The 24,292-nt window shown below is 43.3% G+C and overlaps 1 long non-coding RNA gene across 1 annotated transcript; it reads left to right on the top strand.

Annotated features, from left to right (window-relative positions):
- The first annotated feature begins 523 nt into the window (after positions 1-523).
- On the top strand, positions 524-22,314 carry LOC106884748. The gene is made up of 3 exons (XR_001411278.1): positions 524-646; positions 16,566-16,665; positions 21,685-22,314. It is a non-coding gene; the product is annotated as an uncharacterized LOC106884748 (long non-coding RNA).
- Positions 22,315-24,292: the final 1,978 nt, after the last annotated feature.

Below are 24,292 nucleotides of genomic sequence, written 5' to 3'. Positions count from 1 at the left end.
AATCTGGGGTTACAATATCTCAGAAAAAAAGGGGGATTAGGTCAGAGGTTTGGACAGAGATTGATGCACGTATCTTTCGTTTCTTAGCATGCTAAACTTTGAATTCCCCACTGCCAGTCTTCCCTATAATTACCTCCCAGAACAATTGCTCTTCCCTAATGACTTCCATTCCAACCTCCTAACTCATATATGGCTTTAAACGCATCCCTCCATCCTCCCTCCACAAGTGATCCCCAATACAGGACAAACCAGTATGTCAGAAGAAGGTGGCTACGGGTTACTACCTGATTCTTCAACCATGGACATTGGGTTTGTGGGCATGGATCAACTGAGGAAAACAATTTCACTACTGCAAAGAACGAGTCCGTAAAGTTAACCATAAGCTGATGTTATCACAGGGGTTAAAAACATTCTTTTTATATACAAAAAGTTCTCCGAGCTTCAGTTCATTTTAAGGTAGCTAATTTTCCAAAATTGTTGAATTTTTCTACTGTTTCAGAGGAGCAGAAGTTGTGGAAAATTCATCTGTACAAATCCTTTGCTGTGGAAAGGGTGGTATGGAAGGGAGAAGCAGGAGTTTTCCTGTTGGTAACTGGACACAGGAACAATGTATCACTGGTTTGTGAAGACAGCATATTGCCATCAGGTACTTGATTGCATATTCACAATTTAAGTGAACTTTATCTTTTCAGACTCCAACTATAATATGGACTAGAGTACCTTATAATGTTTTGAAAAGACATGTGAAAATGCACCATTTATATTGTGTGAAAATAGCTGTGAGTAAAAAAAAAAAATCCATTGAGAATTCAGGTACTTATATTTAAGAGGGAATAAATTTTAAGTATGTGTATTTAATAATCTCAAATGCGTTTCTGAAATAATTAAATAGTAGGCATTTTTTACCATCAGCCAGTGATTGTAGCATTGTGATTTGATAGGTTCTAGACAGGAAATAAAAATCTTATTAATTGCCAAGCCTAGGGTGAAGTCTAGATCTCAACATATGCTAACATTTTATCCCAACTACATGAGGAATGCTTCTGCTGAATGTTTCTGGCCCATTGCCTCTCCCTCCTGAAACTTTCTGCCCTTCACCTTTCTCCAGTACAAGACACAAAAGTTCTGTCCTCTGAAGGAGAGGACAGTCACCTTTTGTATAACCACCTGGCCGTACTATTGCTGGGGCATTTCACCCAGCCTCTACTCCAGCACCGATATCCAATTGCTTATTTACCCAACTGTTCCATAAATGCCTTCTATTTTCTTAATAAATCTGTTTCCGTGCTGTACACCCCATCCTCCACAGCCACATCCCTCTGCAAGTGATTCCCTTCTACTGTAATTCTGATGGCAAATTCCTTGTGCACAAGAGATCGGCTAATCCCTGGCAAGTGTTACTGATATTTAAAAAAAAAACAAAAAAAACCAAACACACAAGCAGGAACATAATGAATACAGTCTATGTATCCATTCCTATCACTTTTATTCTTGTCCTTCCTTTTCCACTCCTTCCTTTCATTTCCTACACCCACTTATTGAATCTTAGCTAAATTTAGGCCTCTGTCCTGTCAACTAATCCAGCCCCTCTTGGCCCTTGTGCCCACACAAAGCACTGGGGAATCTGGCGAAGCTGCACCTCAGCAAAGGGTTTCATGCTCCAGGTCACAGTCGCAGATTTGTAGGTGCAGGAGGTCCCTCTCTGCTGCTCTTGGGGTCAATAGGGCTGTTGGACCGGCTGCAGCCTCCCGGCATTCCCTCCACATTAGTCATCGTCATGAGAGACGAAGTTAAAGAGGTGCTATCATCTTTAAAATGCCATTGAAAAATGGGCTTGGTTTTGCGAGGCTGACCTGCTCCCCAGCCTCCCTGAAATTTAAAAATAAACCCGACTCAGGCTGTTTATTTTTAAAACATTCGCAAGCCAGCGTTCATCTGCCTGCGTGCCAGGCTGAGCCTTTAGGAACCAGAGCAAGCCCCGTGTCTGCGCTGCATTTCTGCCCTCCAGGTGAGAGATCCTGGCCGTGGCAGAGCTGGCGAGCTCACCCTGCCCTGCTGCTGCTCCTGAAGGCCTCTGCCCTGGAATACACCCCATCTTCAGCAGGGCCTGAAAACTATATGAGGTAACCACGGAAAACTGGGCTGAAGGAAAGGATGCTTAGTCCATCTTCTGCCCCACAGCAGAATCTGCTGGACCAGGAGTGTTTCTGCCAGTCTGCTTATTTCCTCCCTGCTTCTTGGCTGCTTCAAGAAATCTGGCTTCCCATTTGGTTCCGTTTGCTGCCCGGGCTTCAGCTTCAGAGATGTCCTGTCCTGGTCAGTCTCTACACTTACTTCCAGCACCACTTATGGTGCTACATAACACATGCAGGTGGCCGTGTCTATAATTAAGGAAATTTATAGCCATGTAATGACAGAAGGGCAATTACACCAGCACACACCCTTAATATAGATGCACTCAACCAGCAAAACTGGGGTTACCACTTGTGCAGCTTACTCTGCTGTGCTTCTGGATGAATATACATTAATGCAAACGTGTCCCCGTGCTAGCACCGTGCTTCCTCAAGACACTGAGTTTGCACTCATGGCACCATACCCGCAGTTACACAGGCTGCTTTCCCCACTCAGGCAGCCTCTTCTAATCTCTCACAGCTTTTCTCCTTCGTCCTGTATCCATGATCAGGGACACTTCATATTACAGTGATAAAAGTAGTTAAAATATTCTCATTGTTGCCAGAAGCTCTGTGTTCCCTTCTTGATGGTCCTTCTGATGCTTTGCCCCATTGCTAGTGCTGCCCAGCTTGCTTTGTACCTAAAGAGTGAAAGGTGGATCCCAGGAGACCTTATTTAGGGAGCCAAAGAATCAAATCTGATGTCCCAGGTGCTCTAAGTTAATGCAATCGCAAATCAGAGACCTTCCAGTTGAACCAGGCCATCAGCTGCTTTTGTGAAAAGCCCTTTTAAGCTGAGTGTGGGGAAGAAAATAATCACGAATCTCCTGCAGTGCATGAGACAGGAAGGCAACAGGCAAAAGGCAGAAAATGTTGTTAAAGGCACAAAATTAGATGGGAAAACTAGACAATTTGTTTGGCTGCAATGTATGTATTTTACTGCAACAACTTGTTGCACAAGTAGTGGGTTGGATGGAGTTTCATGTACTATAAATGTATTTTCCACATTTTCTAACCCTCAACATACTGCAATAATCCCCGACTTTCATGGCTTTTCTTTCCACAAAGTGACAAGTAGCTCCCAATAACAGATAGGTATATTCGCAACAGCTCTTTTTAAAATGAATGTATTTTTAGTGGAAGAAAGGGGTTGCCTGTAAGAAAACTGGTGCCTCCCATGTGGCGTGCATCGTTTGCTGAAGCGCCTCCAGCTGTGGAGGTTCTCAAAATGCTTGTAATGTGGTGTTTGAATAATCTCACCATATTTACAAACAGGCGGCGCAGGATGAAGTGACTTGTGCATCACAGGTCATGCAGCAGCTCACTCACTGTTAGTGCCACGATGTCAGCTGTGTGTGTGTCAGAGAAGTGAGTTGTGTGCTCTGGCCATCCCCGTATCACGTCTGCTGTTCCATGTGCAGGTATTACCAGCGTGTGCCCCAACAGGCAATGCGTGTGCAGCCTCGTAGCCCATGTCTGGAGACTGGAGACATCCAAGGAAAGGTGGCACAGAGTATTGGGATGAAAATCAGGTGAATTCTGGTGTGGCCTAGCAATTGATCACCCTGCTGCAGGTTTCCTGTTGTTTAAGTCTCTTGACTTTTGACATCAAAAGCGAGTATTACCTGTAATGGTGTTTGTCACTTGTCTATTTGGCTGTGGAGGATACCAGAGAATTTCTGTGCCCCCTGCCCAGAGAGCCCTTGAAGACAACAGGAACAGAAACTTTCCTCGTTAAGGTACCTTAACTGCCTGCACATCAAATCCCTACTTGGATACCAAGTTTAGCTTCTGTGTGCCATGAAGCTGATGGCAGCACAGGCATCTGCCCGAGACCTACAGTGCCATCTGTCCTGTGCCATTTCCTTACCTCCTTACTCTACCTTCTTCATCAGAAGAAAAACCTGCCACCACAAATCCTTTCCTTCTTTCAAGAGTCCACATTGATGATTACCTCCTCTCTGCCACGGATTCTTCTTCACCCTGCTCTTTGCTTTATTCTGACAGTTTAACAAACTGTAAAAACAGTGCAGGGGCAGCATAAGCATAGGTGATGCTATGGCTACATCGAATATTTATCTATCATATTAGAACAATCTCTCATATGCTGAGGTGTAGATTTGATTTCTTTTTAATGTGTAATTTACAATCTGGCAGAGCTCAGTACAAATGTAGGAACTGATCCTGCAATTCGATCAGCTCAGGTAAACCCAATGAAGTCAGTGGAGTCTGCACAGATGGATCAGATTCCGGTACTGGAGATTATTCTTGTAAACTGTTTAACAAGCAAACCTCACAAAATCTTTAGTCACAAAATGGCTAAATAAACACGGCAACTGAGATCTGCAGCTGGCATTTTTACTTTAAATGAATGTTACAGCATTGACTGAATTAATACATTTGTTGATTTGTGGCAGAGAAAAGATCCTAGAGAGGGAATAAATTAAAAGAAGTGAAACTAGTAACAGAAAGAAACTTTTTAAAGATAAACTTGGGAAGATATGTCTTTTGCTTTGAAGTGAATAAAACTAGGTCCTAGAAGACATGACTATATCACTTCCAAACAAGAGCCCTGATCCTGCAGGGAGCTCTATGCAGACAGATCCAAGAACCACTGCAGTGTCCTTCAGTCCCTTGAGTTTTGATTTCAGGTCAGAAATTCCCAGTAAAATGGAAAGAAGTCCCATCGTCCCCCTTCTTTTTTTGTGTGTGTGTGTGTATGTGAAAGGAATATCAGAATTATGAAGCTTCATTGTTCCTCCAAGAAACTGCTGAAGTGAAAGTCCTTTGGCTTTTGATAAAGATGTGACTGCTGCCAGAGTAAGTTGTCTCCTAACTGTTATTAGGAATTTGAGTTCAGTAGAAGGAAGAAGGAGTTTGATTAGAAACCCCTGCCCTCTGACTGTTCAGATGCGAGCCCTGTTTTCATTGTCATCCTCCTGCTTTTCCTATGCTGTCTGCCAGCTAGCAAAGCTGGAGAGGTCAAAGTGAGAGCAAACCAAAAACCCAGGACAGAATAAAATAAGGTATCTTTAGCCTTTTGTCATAAAATCCATAAGAAACAAATGAGATGTGGAGGTTTTTTTCCTCCTCTTTAAGATACTTTACAGAGGCATATGTGCAGAGGAATGATTGCTACAGATATCTGAGCAGAGACTGAGAATTAATTGCTAGAAAACTGCTCCTATATGTGGGGTCTGAGGAGGAGGAGTTTCTCACCACAGCAATGCCAGAATTGTGCAGAATGTTGCAGAGAGGGGGAAGATACCAATTAGAGAAATAGAAAGAGCAGGGCTGGGAGCACAGAGATAAACATCTGGAAGGCTCCCTGGGGCAATTGCATTTGAAGACTTAAAAATAGGAAGGATGAATTTAACTGGGATCCTGAAATGGAACTGAAACTGGTAGAATTGTTTGCGGGTGGAATCACATAATTGCAGTCCTTCCTATTATCAGTGGTAGTTTACATTCGGAGGAGTTTAGGAAACTGGACTTTTAAAGAACATAGGAGAACTGACAATAGAGTGTGGGAGGGAGAATGAGACCATGAATTAACATTTCCACAGTGGTGAAGTCAAAGCCAAACGTGGCATCTGACTACCTTTATTTGTTCTCAATATTTAGCAATGAATATTAATTACATTTAATACAAGCTGTTTTGTTATTTGAATATGAAACTTACTTAAACATCAGTTGGTGCTAACATCTCAGCTTAAAGCCGGCTGTCATTATTTCAGCATGCCTTGCTTTCTAGGCAACCCCTCCTATGTCCACTGTAGTGGAACTGAAGTGGCCTTTCACTCAGGGTACATTTTGGCTGAGCTTGGTTTTTAGCAAGAATAAACCATTTAATTATTTTGGAAAAAAAATGGGGGAAAAAAAGATTTATTGGGCAGTTTTAGATATACTGTATTTGAAATACTTCTGACGCATGGTGTGGTCGGTAGTAGTAGGATACGCGGAGGAAAGAGAATCATCAGTTTAAATTTTGACACATGCCATGCTTGGAAAAACCCTTGAATTGATCATTTTTTAAAACAGCTTCTGGTCAGAATTCACTTCTTGGTCTGGGATACTTAGGGTGAGATAATTTTCAATAACTTTTTATTTGGTCCTTGATGTCTGCAGTCGCTGCATTAAGGAGAAAGCAGGATTCTTATGGTCATCACTTACCCTTTCCACCAAGCATATATATATATATATATATATATATGTATATTTACTATCCCCCATCATTTCTTCCTGACTGTACCTGGCAGAATCATCGCTGCTTTCCCAATGTTGAAGGCTGCTGCCTGGAGTGATATGATGCATGTAGCAACCTGCCTTGACACTTGATTTCCCTGGCTTCTCTGGTGGCTTCTTCAGTGTTTCGGCAGACTGCTGTTGTTGGTACTCATTATACTTCCTGTCTCAATGCTCAAGGTGCCTCAATCCTGTTGTGTTTGGTTTTTTTTTTTATTTGATTAAAGTTTTTCCTTAATAGCTTAACATGCAGTGTCTTCTACAAAAGCATTAATTTGGTGCTTCTACATGCTCAATGTGATGGCTTTTTTGTATTTCCATCCATAGGCCCAATAAACTACCACCATCAAACTGGAGGATTCTTCCAAAGGTTAGCTCATGGCCTCATCTGAATGCTTCTGTCACAGTAGGGGAGAGGGATTTTTCTTTATTAATAGGATTTCATGCTTCTGAGTAGCTTGAAGGAAATCAGTCCCAGAGGTCTTCCACCGCAGATGCTGAAGGAGCAAAAGCCATCTTTCAACACAGACCAAGCCTCAAGAGGTTGGAATATTTAAAGATCTTGTCAGGAGCTTTCTAACAAAGGCAAATCTTTTACCTCTGGCCTCAGATCAGAACAAGCAGAAGATTTCGAGTGATGTTCAGCTGGGTTTCAAATCTAGGAAGAACTACAGTTGCAAGTGGAGAAGGACTGACACTTTTATTTGATGATTCTTTGGTAATTCAGTTGGTTAGAACCCAAACCTTAAAGCACTGACCTTCTCCAATACACATGGGAAGCAGTACATCCAAGTAGTCGGGCTCCTTGATGTAAAACTGCCAACAAGTTTTACTTAAACTGAATTACTCCAAAGCAGACTCTTAAGACTTTGTTATGAGTTCATATGGCAATGGGTATTGCCTCCTACAAAAAGCTCTGTTCTAGGGTCTTTATGGGATCTGCCATTGCTGACTTCCTTGGAACCACTCATTGTCTGGTTTCTTGTAATACTTTCTTGGTGACATCAAGTGGGTTTCGTGCATCTGTCATTTATCTTCTCTTAGATTTTACATGGTAGTGTGCTGCAGAGAACTCATCTGAGAATCACTGCAAAGAGGAGACTTGAACTACTTTTCCATTTTCACCCTGCTTTTTATAATGAACCCCTGCTGTAAATTTTTTATAGAAACCAGTTGTAAAGTGCTACTTGAGCAAAAGAATTCCATGGGAAGGTCTAACTTACTGTCTTACTTGGTAGCAACACAACAGGCAACTCTGTTACCAAGACCTTGTCTAATGGCTAAGCTACTCCAGTACATTTGTTTTTTATAACCTGTCTGGCCTGAAGTTTTAAATTACATCAAACTGCATTTGATCTGAAGCAAAGCAACCTCCACTACTTGTCTCAGGGATATTTCCATCAAAGACAACTGCGAGTTTGCTGTGTGGACTTTCTCCAGCACTTATAAAACCACTATGATTTAGATTTGGTCTACAGCAAGAAATCCTATTTTAGTCATCCTGTGCTGTGGAAATTGTTTCAAATATTATAGTAATCAGGTTGTTCAACCCAGTAGAAATTTTGTCTGTTGCAGGATAACATTACTTAGCTCTGAGTTTCTTTTGCTAAGTCTCATATGCATCTTTCAGAGTAAGTAATGCTATGCCGGAGATGGCTCCGATTTGTCTTACCTTTGTTTTAAATATGACTTGGCTTCTATATCCATCCCTTTCTCCTACCAGTTCTATCCTTATGTGGCTTTTCTCATTGTTGCAGATTCTTTTTTGTCACCTCCTGACACTCCAGGGGTAAGAATCCAGACAGACTTCTGGAGAGGGCCAGGTACCCACTGGAACTGACTTCTCTGAAGAGACTGTTCACCTCTATCCTATTGTTGGAGAGTCTCTGATAAGATATTGATTGTGTAACTTCTGTGTTGTTCTGTCAGACTTTCTTCCCATTCCCATCCTCTTTTATTTTCTGCCCTCCTTGACTGATTTATTTCTCTGGTAAAACATTAACTCCTGCTCAAACTGGGAGCTGGTTGGAGCAGCTGATCCAGTTGTGGAGACCACCGGTTTGTGCTTGGTACTAGTACTGAGCCACTGCTGTATGGACCCAAACCTCACAGGGTTATAAAGGGTTGTGTTTATCTCATTCTGAGTTGTCAAGATGTAGGACTGAGAATCTTCGCCGGAATGAGAATCTGAATGTTCTCTTCAAACTCAAAAATTATAGATCAGTAACTTTTTTTTGGCAGTTGATATTTCACAATCAATACTGTTTGGGATGTTGCTAGCATAGTATACGATCTCATTAGGCATTCACAGTGTTAAAGCTTTACCAAAACTAGAGAACAAACCAACAACTAGGCAAACCCATGCATACATTAATGCAGATTTACACAGGTACAAAGAAAAAAGAGCCATTATTTGTTCTGGGAATTTGAGTAAAGGTAAGAGAGGAGAGAGAATATTTTTCAAAAACTTTAGGCTGAGTATGTGAAAAATGTCTTATTAGTGCTACTTACTAAATCATGGACATATCTTTCAAGGAAAAAGGTGGACGCCTGTGCCTTGAGTGGTTTAAAATAGTAGGAAGCAATCCTGCATTAGCAGATAGGATGGGCTGAAGTGCTGGTTACACGGGCACTTAGGACTTGATGAAGGCAATAATTGCTTTAGCCAGCACAGCTACAGCTGGAAGAGGATGAGTCTGAAACCCCCAGGGTCACGCACAGATTTTCAGTGGGGATATTCCCACGTGTAGCTTTACACATAAACATTTGCAGACCTGCAAATCTAACACAATTGATTTCTTCCTCCCTATAGCCTATAATTTGAGAGGTGATGATTATTTATAGTAGAGGGAGTATAGTTTAAACATGAGGGTAATGATGTTTAAATAGGTTGTTCTTTAAGGATACTTCCAACTTGTTACTGATCATCTCTCAACACAACAGCATGGCACTAGTTTCAAGGAAGTAGGAATCTTTTTCCAATCTGATGTCCTCATTTCCTATGTTCCTGGACAGTAATTTATAGCGATGTCACACAGTCCCAGAAATACTACATTGCAGAAGTCAGTATGCCTAAAGATGTCACTACTGTTAGTCATCTTTCCCATCCTCTTGCCGGGTGTCACTGCCTTCAAAAGCAAGGACAATTTTTGTGAACTAGTCTTGGACTGCTGCTGTTCTGTATTAAGGCCAACCCAGACCAGAGTTATTTCCTTTGGTATATTGGGCTGACGACAGTGGCAATCTAGGACCTGATTCCCTAGAGGATCAGATGTCTCAGCCATGGAGAGGAGTGAGGCTCAAGGCAGCATAACCTCAGACTGCTGATTTTAATCTCCAGTCCCAAGTGTGCTGGAGCTTGGTTAAGCCTCAGATAGTGGCAGTGATGGAGAGGTGCTGGGCTACGTGACAGGTACTATAGGCCAGGTAGATTGTTTGTCTGATTTTGCTGGCTGTGGAGAGCTTGGCCATACTGATAAGCTATTTTTGAACCCTGCCAGGCAAAAGGGACTGGCTGTCTGGAAATTCATGGGACATCCTCAATCCTCTTCTGCCCCAATGGAGGAGACAGAGGAGTGAAGTAGTTATCTTATATACACAGCAGCAGGACAGCAGGGAAACGTGGAGAAGTCACAGCTGGAAGGACCCTGGTTGACTTTTAGGGGTTGCAAGGATGGCCACTGATTTTGGGAATGGGTGGCTGAGTGGAAGAAGCTGCAGCTGAGCGTGGTGGTGGGAGGAGGCAGGAGTGGAAGCCCAGGCTTCCCCACTGCCTGAAGGGAAGGGAATTTCCAAGGGTAGGTGGAAGCCTTGGCAAGGAGGGGTGAAATAGCAGAGATGGGGGCTCCTGAGAGCGTGGAAGCCCAGTCATGTACCTAGACCCTCTGGACGGGTGCAGCTCTGAAGGGAGATACAGTCATTTGCTGTGTACATGACTTTGCAGTACGACAGCGTGTACCCAGCTGATGGGTCTGCCCAGCCGCCGGTGAAATCTGAAGCTCTGCAAGGAAACTGCTGTTTCACGGGGAGACATGTGCAAACACAGCCTCCTTGTGCAATGCTTGCACTCCCACACTCACCCTCTCTTCTTTCCCTATCACATACAGCTCAGGTTCATTACTTTTCCTTCCCCATTATTTTGGAAAAAAATCACTGTTTTGGGAAAAAAAAAAAAAAAAAATCCATTTTCTAATCCTCAGGGAGGCCAGAACTGTTCAAAGCTTAATTCTTTAGAGCACTTTGAAAATTTCCACTAGAAAACAGCACATGAGGAAACCAGAGGGAGATGGAGCTGGTTCAGGAGTTATTTCTGGGGATATGAGACTTAGGGGGAGAGAAATAGCAGTAACCTTTGTGAAGGGGAAAGGCCTCTTGGTCCTTGTGTTGTTGTTCTTCCTGTTCTTCTGGCTCCATCAGCTCTCTGCCGGTCCCTGCCCAGAGGAGCTTCCTCATTCTTTCCCTGGTATGTTTGAATCCACCTCTTTCCATTTCCAAAAGACAGAACATGAAGTGGATTGATCTATTAAATAACGAATCTCGTGTTTCCTCATGCCCATCTGACAATTCCCAGGGTGGCCCTGGGAAGACCAGGCTGCACCAGAGAGGAGCAGAAGACACCAGGCTCAGTGGTTGTCCCCTCTCTCTTTTCTTGAGAGTAAGGAAATTAAGTATTTTTAGAAATCTTTATGTAGAAAATCTTATTTTCGTTTGTTTTCCTAGACTGATGGCGCGTGATTCTTTGTGCTTTATTTAGGGAGAGATTATTTGGCCACATGATTAACTAACACAACAACCAATTACATGCATATTGTAGTAAATGGGAGTTTGTGTACAGAAAAATTACCATAGAAATTATATGAAATAGGCTTATCTCAGTGAAATGGAGGAAGACAGAGGAAGACCAGCTATTAGAGCAGGAAGGATATAGACCATGTCGTCCCATATAGATCTGTCATCTTGCTTTTCGTTAGCAGACGCAGAGATTCTTTTTCAAAAAATACATTTGTGACATTTTCCAAAAACCTGTAGTTCACTAGATGCTCACGTATGGCATTTCTTATATCGAACCATGACACAAATAAGCTCCTCGTGGCCCATATTTGTTGAAAAGACAGTTGAATAGGGATGTTAACGAACGGAAGGCATTTGTGTGATGTTTTGCAGCCAACAGCCTGGTGTTGCCTCTGCTGCTTGGGCAAATTCCTTAACTTTTATGCTAGGAAAAAAAAAAGTATGTTTAGCTATTGCAGACGTCCTGTAGAAACTGCTCCCAAGAGATAAGAGGCCTCAAATATCAATGGCTTCCCTGCTAGGAAATTTGTATCGTTCCTTGAAGGACCATGTAGCCTTAATTGCTGAATCCGGGAAGCAGAAAAATAGGTTAAGTAAGTGAAAGAAGCACAAAAGGATAAAAGTAACCTGTAGGTAATCTCAGTTTGTCCCAGAGGCATTTTGTAACAGAAAGGCAGAATGATTCTGCAATATATCTGGAATTCAAAATTCACAAATTCAGACTACCTACTCCCACTCCTAGAATAATTTGCTGTAAGGTTTATCACCATCTTAGCACATTGACAATGAGCTGGAAGAAATGCCAACTAATTCAGGACCAGAGGGGACTGGGCAGCAAGGTAAAGTAAATGAAGAGTTCTGTGATTTGTACCCCACCCTAGTAGAAAAGGTCAGCACCAAGATAACAATTCTAAGTCTAATTTTTCTTTATGGATTTAAAACCATTGTTGTACACCAAGCAGGACAATACATCTCTATAGCTATGCTATTACTGTCAACGATGTTAAGGGAGAGAAGGAAAGGCAGTTGTTACGGTCACCAAAAGTATAAATATAAAATTAAGGTTAATGGAAGATACCGAAAACTGATAAAGGGAACCAAAAAAATTACTTGAGTGTATCCTCTGGATATCCTGGTCTGTCACCAAGTGCGCAGCCTGCAGCAACTCCCCAAAGAGGAGCACACATCAGCTCGCTCACCAACAGCAGTTCATCCTGCAGGGAGAACACAGGACAGCAATGGGTGAAGGCATTCCCCCCACCCTAGGGAGCTACAGGATAGTCCAATAACAAAATTACAAAGCTAACACAGTTAACATGCTGCAGGCTTTGCAAGCTAAATCCTCAGCTGCTGTAAAGCTGAACAGTTCAGTGCAGTGAGCTCAGGCCACTGGAGGGTTCAGGGCTGTCAGGCACTGCATTTTGCACATCTCGGGTGACACCGCATTCCTGGAGAAGCACAACAGAGGGGAAAACAATATGCCATAAGCCATGGTGCTTGTGTCAAGCCAGCAGCATCAGGTGACTTTCCATGTAGCCTTTACAACAGCCACAAACCAGGCCAGCATCGCCTGCCCATGCCATGTGCTCACAAGACAGACAGACATCTTTACTGTAAAGCAAGTACTGGTCACTCATATTTTAATCATATTTTATATTCTCACAAATGATCTGTTCGCTGAGAGCTTTAAAAGGGCAAGTTATGGTAGGATTGATGGAGACCCAGCCGCTTGGAATATTATCTGGGTGATTTGAGGACATCCCCATGTGTGCAGCACTTGGGATGAGCCAGGGGTGCGGGGAAGAGCTGTCTGCCGTCTCTGGCCAACCACATGTGCTCTGCACACCTGGAGAAGGGCCGTGGAAAGTCTGTTAGGAAAAAGGTTGCTGTTTAGCTTATAAAAGCAAAGATGATCCCCAAGTTAGACACGTGGCACTACCTGTGATAGGCTGGGACAAAGCTCAGGTGTGCCAACCTGCTTTCAATGGCGAGGAAGTGCCCTCTGCATTGGTCACTGGCATGTCTGTGTTGGGGCCAGGCTCTGCCCTACACATTTTTCATTTTCACAAAAGAAGCAAGGAGATTAGCTCCCAAATGAATACATTCAGAGTGCTCCATGTGTCACTCTGATGGAGTTCTGCAAAGGGGAGAAACCTACCATGTTCCCCCCTAGTATAAAAGCAAGAACACAACTCTGCTATCAGACATCAGAGAATCTACACCAGAGAACGTGCAGAAACCAAGTCTCATCCTTTCTGCTGCTCATAGACCATTGTTTATAAGCAACATTTCTTCCTTTTGTAGGGTCCTTAGCCCTAATTGACTATATTTTAACAAGATTCTTGTCTGTCTTCCCTTAATTCTCAATGGGTTTCCATGCTGAGAGAGCAAGGGAAGCAGCCTCCTTCCTTCCCTTCCCTCCTCCCTGGGGATCTCTCCCTCCCCAAATTGCAGGCAGATTGAGACGTCTGGCATGCAGAGAAGTGGGAAAACAAACAACTCTCTCACAGCCCCAGTTCCACTTTTTGCCTCCTCTTTGAGACCAGCTTGGCGGACCGTGCTGGCTGCAAGAACGCAGGCAATTAGTTGCTGCACTGCTGGGCTCGGACGTCCCCGGCCACCACTTCAGTGTGCCGCCCTGAATTTTGTCCCTGGGCTGGTGTGAAGAGCCACATGCTTTTACACTTTCATTCTGGCCCACGTGAGGGAGGTTAGACTTCTGAAAAACTGTTTGCCTTAACTTTATTACATATCTTTTTTATTTTCCCCCTGTTCAACAGGCTGCAACATAGGGAATTTAACATGTAGGAAAAAAGGCTGCCGACTTTTTTTGCAGCTTTCAATTGTTCAGATCAGGCGAGCAATCAAAGGGCAAGGCAGAGGCATGCCTTTTCATTGCCTGCTATAAACAATCAAACTCAGACTTTGCACCATGTAGAAGGCTGCATTACAAACAAGCGCGGCTGCTCTCATATTACCATCCTGAGGCTGATTTATATAAACTGCCTTCTGAGCTCTGATTAGGCTCAAAACCACACGTGCCGTATAGGCAGAGCAGATTGCTGGAATAAAATTTTCAATATCATTTGTAATTATTCAGGTGCCTACTAGTGGGAAATTTCTGGTTCAGGGAAGTTGCATGCAGTTTCTGAAGTGTTTTAGGAGGAATGTAGTTAAGCAAATGAAGATGGACTGTTTTTTTGTCTTTGAAGAGGTTGTATCTCTATTCTCTACGTGCTGTATATTCAGGAGCAGTAACTCCGGTTTGGTAGATGACTGGAGGGACAAATAAATGTATTGTAATGTTAAAGTAGCATGCAAGGAGCTGCATTGGGTCTTTTTATTTTATGCTATGGAAGGAGTATTTCCAGCTAGTGAAATCCAAAGAGCTTTCAGGAATACTTTCCGAGGTTGTGATCAGGGCTACTTTAAATGAACCTGCATGGTTCATACTTAACTATAAAAAGGCTTTCTATCAAAGCTTATAATAAAAACCCCCCACTTTTTCTTCCACTCAACATTTCAGAAATCACACAAGACCTTGATTGTAGACTTGTCTTCTGCTCCCACGACATAAACTCCTCCTCCCCCAAAGATTTTTGAGGCAAAGGCTCCCTCCGTATTTATGTGAAGATCCAGACCTACCTATGGCTGAGAATAGATTAACTCATGCCTGTTCAAATGACAGTGCAGTGAGGCTGGGGACATGAGAATTGAACAGTATAGTGAAGGCTTAGCTGCTTAGAAAAATGCTGCAAGCAATTAGAAAACAGCTGCCCCAAAATAAACTCCAAAAGGTGCTATTTAGTGCCGCAGCTCAAGCCCTGCATTACTAGAAAAGTAGTACAAATGTGCTAACCTTTATCAGTCAGAAGTCCCTGCTGTCCTGGATTCCCATGCAATTGAAAGCAGAGTCATCTGCAACAATGGGAGCTTTATTTATCCTGCACAATTGCTGCCAAAGCAGTCCTGGGACTTCCATGAGACTGCTATGAATATGTTTGGAGCGGGATGTATCTGGCAGAGCGCTGTGAAACTGCTGTATCACCAGTCTCAGGTCTGCTGGCTGCCCGCACTGACGGGCGATTTTTGTGCAGGGCTGCTAAGGAAATTTTAAAGCTTTTAGGAGGCTGAAATGGCACTGTTCAACCTGCCTGCCCTGTTACTCATGGTTGCTCTACCCTCTAGAGGCAGTGGAGAGGATATAATTGCTGCTGTTATGACAGCTGATGGCAATTTAGGGCAGGGACAGCGGTCCATGCCCAGCCCTGCATCCTGCACATACTCACAGCTCCCACTCGGATGGTGGGAATTTTGAGGAGTGGTGACTAAAGAGATGAGTCACGAGTGACATGGGAATCTTTTTGCATCATCTTTCTGATGGCTCTCTGGTCCCTGTCATGAGATTGTCCCTTCTTTTGTTTATCGAAGGTAGAAGTAGGTGTGTACCCAAAGAATAAGAATTTAAGTCCTTCCTTTGTCAGGGGCATTCAGCACTTTCAGATGTGCTGCAGGGTGCACGTCAGCTGCAGCAGGGAGACATCTGTGGCCTTCTGCGTGTCCTACTGAACTGGTCATAATCCTGTTAGTCTCCCTAATACGACCTACTTCTTCCCAGGACTAAGAGTCATCCCGCTTTCATAGGAGATGGTAATAAAACTAAATCTGCTTTCCAGCGTGTAGGACTCCTGAAAGAAGAGTCATTTGCTGACAAGTCTGGGCTTGATACTGGAGAAGCAGCAGGACTGATAAGCTCCCACTGGCGAGCGGGCCCAGCAGGCTAGAAGCCTTCTTGCTGGACATTATTACCAAGCTCATAGGGCTTAGGGAGCAGTAAGAATTTGGGGGCATCAAATTGATAACATAACTAGAAGGCTCACTGATTGCATCGCAGGAGATGGAGCCATTACAACAGAAGGACTTAAGCACTCTGCATCCTATGAGAGCTTGGCATCTTTACGAGACATGTAAAAATACTTCACTGCCTCTCAGCCAGGAAAAGCTCTGGGTCTTTTTTGTAAGGAGAATTTTCAAATCTTCACTGAAAATAAAATAACAGTGAGGATTTTAAGGAGAATAACCTTTCCTGTTTCTTGAATATGCCTTTTTGTTTCTGCAGTCTTCCTGTCTCCTCACTACATGGACCCTCCAGGCATGAGGGCTGAATCCTGTCCGGACTAGGTCAGGATTGCTTTTGGTGAACATAAGTTAAAGAAATAGGGACCAGCAAAACGAAGTGGAAAGTGTTCTCTGGGGTGATGCTGACCTTATTTCCTAATGACCTAAAAGAGATAGGCAAAAAGCAAATATAAGATAATAGGAAATTTTATATTAACTGCCTACTTGAACTCTTTCCAGAGTGAAGATGAGAACCTTCTCAACAACCAGCTTCCAGGAATCCGAGGTTCTGCTCTTGGGGAAACTTTAATGATCGCTCATGGAATGATGTGGATGCCAGGTACATGCCAAGCCTGAGAACCAGAGTCTCAAATGCATTACCTTGTTCCTTAAGAAGGTGGCCTCTACTCTGCTTCCAATCTTAAATTTGTACTTTTTTTTTAAGATGCATATCAAAGTGAGGGGATGTTGGTGAATGTTTTCCAGCAGGAGTTGTTCTAGGCTACTATTAGGATTGGCTTGTGAAGTCCAGACAGGGCAGCAAGAGTGAGCATATATTGAGGGATTCTCGTGTCAAATTTTGAAGATTTTAACTTGTCTTTGAAGATACAAGCTTGTCTTAGTGTCTTGTTGCAGCAGGTTTCCCAAGATAAGGTCTCCCATGTGGTCTTCATCATTCAGTGCACTGCACTCAAAATGTGGTGTCGATCATGAGTAAGGTGGTGGATATAAAAGCCAAACTTTTAGACGTACCACCCAGGCAAAAGGAACTTGTCAGAGATCCAGAATTAGAGCCTGGTGTAAAGCCCAGAGTATTGCAGTGGCAAGCTCCTAACATGCTAAATGTCACAAACTTCTAAGCAATGCATGTAGATGTAGCCAAAGTTTCTCTGTAAAGTTCAGTTGTTATTTCTGACTTGAGATATATTGCAGGAAGGACACTATCACAGCTTGCAAGACCACCAATGAGAGGTATGTAGTGCATGTGAGACCATGTAAGAGAAGGATTCTCCCTGGTTATTAGATGCGTGAGAGAATCTGTGTCATCCTGACACTAAGTGCAATAAAGTCATAAGTCAATGTAAAGCAAAGCCTGTAGGTTGACAGTGGATAAAAAATATTTGGCAGTTCCCCAAATGTTCATTTCCCCTGCCCATCATCACCTTCAGTTTACTTAATGTCATTTGCTTTTCATTTTGGTTTAAACCTCCGTTAACTCTGTCATGGTGTCAAACTGTGAGGCCCTTGGAAAACAGCTTGCTTACCTCTTGCCTCAACTCCTAATTCTCAGCGTAAGACAACTTTCAGGGGGAAGAGCAAAATGTACTGCCCTGCTTTATTAAGGGACTGTAAGGCTCTACAGCACCCTAGTGAAAAAGTAAGAGGCAAAGCTCAGCAGTGGAGGAGGGTTGAAGGGCTTGCAGGAGGTCATGGGAATGCTTTAAAGAAGAAGACCAACTTTCATCTCCTCTCCGTTGTTTTAGCCATATCGCTCTCTAAATGTATGTTGCAGTCTCTGTCCCAAAAGGATTACAGTTCATGTCACAGGCAGCCGTGACACAGTACTCAAACATTAAGATGGTAGTTTGACAGCGATAACATGGCTCAGTGTTGGAAGGCTCTCAGTGGAGAAATGGATATTTGGAGTACAGTGGTAGGAAAGATAAAAGGTCTTGAACCTTGATGCAGAAATGTCACTATAAGTATAGACAAATATATTAAAAAATCTGTTAGTATGAACATAGTATGAAAATAATGTAATTGTCATTGAGCAAAGTAACACAAGGACCTCTCTGAAATCTCTCTTCAGTCCTCCCAAATTCCTAAGTATCAGACGAATAATTTTATTTCCCTGTCACAGCTCATTATGAAAGGACAAGGCATGCTCTGCATCTTCTCTGTGTCTAGGGTTGGTATTCATCCCAAAATATTCTGTATGTGAAAGTATTGTGTTCTTTGATTGATATTAGTCCTCCCCAAATACGGTAATAGTAATTTCACTGAGTATTATCTCCAGATAAGAACAAAAGCCCAATTTAAGGTGCACTGACACAGCTGGATGCTGAGCTGTGTCTGAGGAGTACTCCAGACAAGAGCAACACACAGTTTCAGAGCTGTATTTCAGCTCTTTCTGCTCTGCGTGGTGACTACTGATCTGGTGGAATAGTGTAAAGTATCAGATTAAAATAGTCTTTCAAGTAGAATTTGCTACCAGTCAAGTTACAAGTGGGATGAACAGCTCAAAAGAAACATTGACTTGTCAAGCTGAAGCTGTTTGGGTTTTGTCCAAAACTTACTTTAAAAACAAAAACTGCACCAAGAGTCCCCAGATCTTTAATCATATGGCCCAATTTAAGAAGAGTATAACTCAGAGATTCAGGCTGCACTACAGCAGGATTCCTTCTGTAAGTGTGTATCATCACCACTCAGCAGCCAGACGTCGACCTGGTCCTCCAGTGCCAGCCCTGGTGCTGAATCTCCTGTCCTTGCTGTGAGTAATGTGGCACTGCACAGTGCCTCAGATGATGCTGTCAGGGACCATGGTGTGAGATAAGCGTGATGACTCACTCATTGATCTGTTAAAGAAGGCTGTAAATATTATACAGATTGTCTTGATTTTAAACGAAAAGAAAAAAAAAAAGAGTTTTTAGTGTTTCAGAACACAGTACACGGCAGAGCCACAGGCAGACTGCATTACATTCCTGAGAACTGCCAGTTTCTCTTTTTTTATGGGAGATATTTTTCATTCCTTTCACCAAGACAGGGGAGAGCCGTCTTCCCATCCGCCTCCCGTTCTGCCTCCCACAAAAATGTTTCACTAGAATTTTTCTGACGGTGCCAAAACCTGATGTACAGAACATGAACTATGGCACTATCAACATATGAATTAGTCACAAAGCACCTCTGTCCTGGTGAGGTGACACAGGTTAAAAACCAGCCTGGGGAATTCCTGATGGATTTTCTGCAGAACCTCAGCCACCCAACCTCTTTTCCTGTTATGCATAAAACAAAGACCATTTTTGTTTGTGGAACGTATCAACTTGCTTAAAACAATACAAGCAAATGAAAACACAGCCCTGCCTCCTTTTTTTTAGTAAGTTTGCAAACCAGCATGGTCTAACCATTCATCCAAGAAAATTCAGAGGAATCTGACACTCATTGCCTTGGCAGCAGGATGGAGGGCTGAATTAAATGGGAAAGTCTGCTCTTGACAGAAGAGAAGTTCCTTTCCTAGGTGGTATCAGACATACAGGCTCACACCCTCAGCTGTTAAAAGGGAGGTTTAACCTGTACCAGGAACCATCCCTTTCTTTCTCAGGTTGACTTCGATAGGGAAGATGAAGGGAGAAAATGTTAAGGAGGAGCCAAGATACTAAAAAGGTTAATATTTATAGCACTGGCCTATGACCAATTTGGACAAATAAACTCTTGCCATCAAATAGCTTCGTTATTTGGAGGTTCCATGTGCCAAGGAAAGGCCACTGGCATTGGGTGTTGGAGTTGTTTGTAGCCAGGAGGCAGAGCATGCCACCCCAAAAACCCTGAGCACCCATAAACCACGGCCCTCAGCTGCCTTCTCCTTCAGGCCATTAGGTGAGGGCTCTTCTGACCAAATGTAAGGCTCTATTTCTCATTTACATCAAACAGCACTAATTGCATGGAGTCTATCAGGAAAGGTAGGGGTAGAAGAACTGGCAATAACAGCGCAGTGAAGTCTCTGCAGGAGCCTGTGGGCAGTAAGTGCAAACCGTGGACCTGGCGTGCTGCCACCACCAACTGCCACAATGATAGGGTGAGATTGGCCTGGGGAACTCGCTGCACAGCTCTGTTAGTCACTGCTGTCACTGGTGGCAGATGTGTGGCTAAACATCAGATGCCCAGCAACATCAAAGTCTCACTTGCAGTCTTCTCTCTGAAAGCTCACTCATGGATGACCCAGTGGATGGTGGTCTTCAGGCCAAGGATCCTTATCTTTATTCACCTCTTACTCAGTAAAGAACTGATTGATTTCCATCTGGTGACTTAAGGAGTAGTTTACTATACTCAGATTGCCTCAGGCGGTATATTTTGTCTATTTATAGCCTCACAAAGGAGAAATAAATACAGGTAGATGACATGGGAAAGTGCCCTGAACCAAGCAGAAAGCTTTAGCGATAGCAGTTTTATCATATCTACTGCAGAAAATGCTTTAATATTGGAGAAAATGGTAGAACAGAAGTGAGAAGAAATGAAAACAATTTGTATCTTTATGGATGAACCATGACAGCAGGGCAGTTCAATCCTAAAAAAGAAATCCCACCCCCCTAACTGGTTTCTGTTACTCCCAATAGCTAAAAACTGATGGTGGTGGGTAAATTTTACCTCTAGACAGAATAAAGCATGCCCCAGCTGCACCACATAGCTTATTTTTCTGTCTGTGAGTGCACAGCGTGCACTCTGTGTAATGAAGGATAATTATGTCAGTACATAATTAGAGATAAAAAAGCAGCGAGTGAGATGCCAGTGATGAGATCAGTATGGCAATCCTTCTAAAGAGATAGGTATTTACTTGCCACATGGTTTGAGGCCAGGTCTCAACGAGGGTCAAGAAACTACTCTCCCTGAACTGTTGCATGACCCTGAGGACAGCATTTAACCTTTCTTTGCCCCTTTTCCCATGTGGTGCAAATTCAGATGAACATCACCTCTCTGCAGAGGACCTATGAAAAATTCAAGCAATATTTGAATCATTTAAAGGTTCTTTCCAAAATGCACTGTAGCAAAGTTTACAGAGCAGCCCAAGGGCTGGAACACTTACAAAAAGAATTTAAAGGGATTATTTGTTAATTAGCTAAGCATTGATTAATGGGCAGCGTACAGAAGCAACCAGGAGGCATGTCCGCTATTTTATACTGTAAAAGTGCAGAAACATCATGAACAATGATCAAAATAATAAAAAAAAGAAAGAAACTCTGAGGAAGCCATCCAGCAGCTCCACCAGCCATCCCAATGCTTGCTGTTCCCCTGCATCAGCCGTCAACACGACATTTCAGAGATACACTCCTCAGAAGCTGGCAGTGGGTGCCAAACTGAGCGCAGTGCAACCTGGAGTCTCAGTATCTGCAGGAAAGGGAACTCATTTTCTGTCTTATCATCCCTCACTTTGAATTCCCTTTTCAACACACGGTCAGCAATGGGTTTGTAGTGACAGCTGTGAACAGGGGTATCTAACATAGACCATAAGCCATAATCAGGAGTGTAATCAAGAATAAGTAGTTGAAAACTTTGGGCTTGATCATTTGTCATCATAAAAAAAAATAAAGAACAACAAAGAAATTACAGCTTACTGCTTCTGACTTGCATTTTGTTCTTATTTTAGGAATATTCAAAAAGATGGGACTCAACCTGTCTGGTCAGGACTGTACTCGGGAGACCTGGGATCTGCACAGGAGAGGATTCCAGCTGAAAATAGCCTCAGCAGCTGCTTCAAGGGCAATTATCTATCAATAAGATGGTGCAGGGCTAACGCATGCCAACCCTGTCCTTCCTCCTCCTTGGGCTGGTCTCAGAACAGATCCTCTTCTCCTGAGATGCAAGGCCAACATCTCACTCGCTCAGTAGCTGATGGACGAGGAAGAGAGGGAATGGGCAATGGTGAAGGCATCAATAATTGGGATGCATCTAATCTGTGCTGTAAATTGTGGTGCTGAACACGAGACCTTATTTTAGAGGTACAGTGGAAGAAGAGATTCTGGTTGGGAGAGAGAGATGGGGAAAAATGGGATTTTCAGAAGAGGATAAGGTGGGGAAAAGAGGAATTGCAGAAGTGAAAAGAAGCCAGAAAGGGTCAGACAGTGGGGTCAGAGTTGGAAGAGGCTCTCCCTAGACATCAAGGACAATGGAGATGTGTTCAACCACGCCTAAGAGGTGATGGGACCTCAGCAGGGAGACCTGAGCATGGCTGGGCTGCTCTCTCCACGACTGAAGTGAGCGTTAAACATTTGATCTGGGCAGCACCTAGAAAACCAGTTCTGGATCTAACGCCCCCACATACTGTTGGAAATGTGTCCCCGAGTGCCAGGTGAGGATCATGAGCCTTAGAGCCCCAGATGAAGGGCCCTTTCTAAAAGTGCAAGAGGTCTCGTGGTTAGTGACATCAAGAGGAGGGGACAGAGGAGGAATCACGCCCCCACATACTGTTGGAAATGTGTCCCCGAGTGCCAGGTGAGGATCATGAGCCTTAGAGCCCCAGATGAAGGGCCCTTTCTAAAAGTGCAAGAGGTCTCGTGGTTAGTGACATCAAGAGGAGGGGACAGAGGAGGAAGGTCACCATGCCATGATGTGAGCAGAATTGCCCCGACTTGCGAGGGAGCGTGCTCAGCTGCGCAGCTGAAGATGGAGAAAACAGAGGCATTGTTAAAAACCATTCTTTTGTGGGACATTCCTTTGTGTTTACTTCTCCGCAACACTTTTAAAGGCCATTCATATAATGCTGGAACAAGAATGGGAAATGCCTTGTCTCAGACTTCCTGTTGTCAAAGGGAACAAATAATCCAATATCCTCCCTTTCGGGTGCTGGCGTGGGCCCAAAGTATGGTTTATTGGGGCGCGGGGGCTTTCGGGTGGCTCGCACAGGAGCAGGGCACGGGGCTGGCACGGCAGGGCTGGGAGCTCTCCCTCTGCCCATGGGCACCGCGCCTGCTCTTCCGGGCCATATTTTATTTTTAATTCAGATAGTCAGAGGCATGGAGAGAGGAAGAGGCGAGTGCTGCCCTGGGTTGAAGTCTGAAGAGCATTGTTTTCTCATTATGAGCATTGTGTTGCCATCATGGATGATTATAATCTTACATCTCAATTCTTGACTTTTTTAAAAACCACACAAAGGCACTGAAACCAGAGACTCCTTGGTGACAACCCAGGAGATGTCTGTTGTTCTTCCTGACTGCGTGTTTTATCTTATGGGGATTCTAGGGTACTGCTGTGGAAATGCCAGATATTTAAATCTCATTATATTTCTGTTTGCAAAACAGATCCTAATCGCTCGCCATCCTAGACAATTACCCTGGCAGGCAAATTCTGGAAAAACTAACAGCCAAAAAGGATGAAAAATCTTTTCTTTTGCTTTGTTGAAGCAGCAAAATCTGCATGCAAATTCACTTAGTCAGCCAAAATACCCTGCTAACACAGCCTTATTCCCAAGGAGGCACTTTTCCAATTTTCTAAAGTCAAGCTACTTGTGTCTCCTAAACCTTGTTCTAACTATAGCTATATTATAAAGTTAAATGTTTCTTCTGCAGCCTGTACCAGCATATAGAGCTTCAGTATGAAGTAGGGAGATGCATTCTGCCTTCACCTTCAGTCGCCTTTGGTGTGTAAATCACAGGAGAGAACACAGCCCCACTGGTCCTGCCTCTGTGAACAGAGGACTCAGATGGTCACCACTCAACATTCAGTGCAAAAAGCCTTGACATGAAGAATTAACAAGGCAACACTGATGATTTCTGATATCTTCTAGTCCCACAGAAAAAAAAAAAAAAGCCATGCAGTTTGGCTGAAGCTACTGAGATTCTCAATTCCCAAACTGAGAGGATTAATGTGGCAGAACTAGTGTGGATTTACTGATGTCTAATACCATTGTCTCAATTCCATGGGGATCCTGGTCCTGGTATGTCTGTCCTTGTGTGAGTCTGAATTCCTTGGGGTCTCCATTATATCAATCACGAGTCTCCTAATAGTCAGTCAAGTCTGTGATTAAAGCAAAACTCCTTTTAAAAGGTTCAGGAAGTATTGCTTTTATGGCAGTTATTTGGCTAAATGACAAATATTATTGGAACATTTTCTTGCCATGGAGAAGATGAATTCCTTTTGCTGTTTCCCTCCCTGTAGAGGGTAGTCACTCCTTGACTCTGGAGAACTGGCTTCTTAACAGCTGGAACTGAACAATCTGTGAGCTGCTGCTCTCGGGGAACCAGGTAGCTCCTGAGATG

Source organism: Calidris pugnax, unplaced genomic scaffold (assembly GCF_001431845.1).
Source record: "Calidris pugnax isolate Ruff unplaced genomic scaffold, ASM143184v1 scaffold17, whole genome shotgun sequence".
Taxonomy (NCBI): Eukaryota; Metazoa; Chordata; class Aves; order Charadriiformes; family Scolopacidae; genus Calidris; species Calidris pugnax.
The sequence above is the reverse complement of the archived record's forward strand: the minus strand, read 5'-3'. Positions and strand labels throughout refer to the sequence as shown.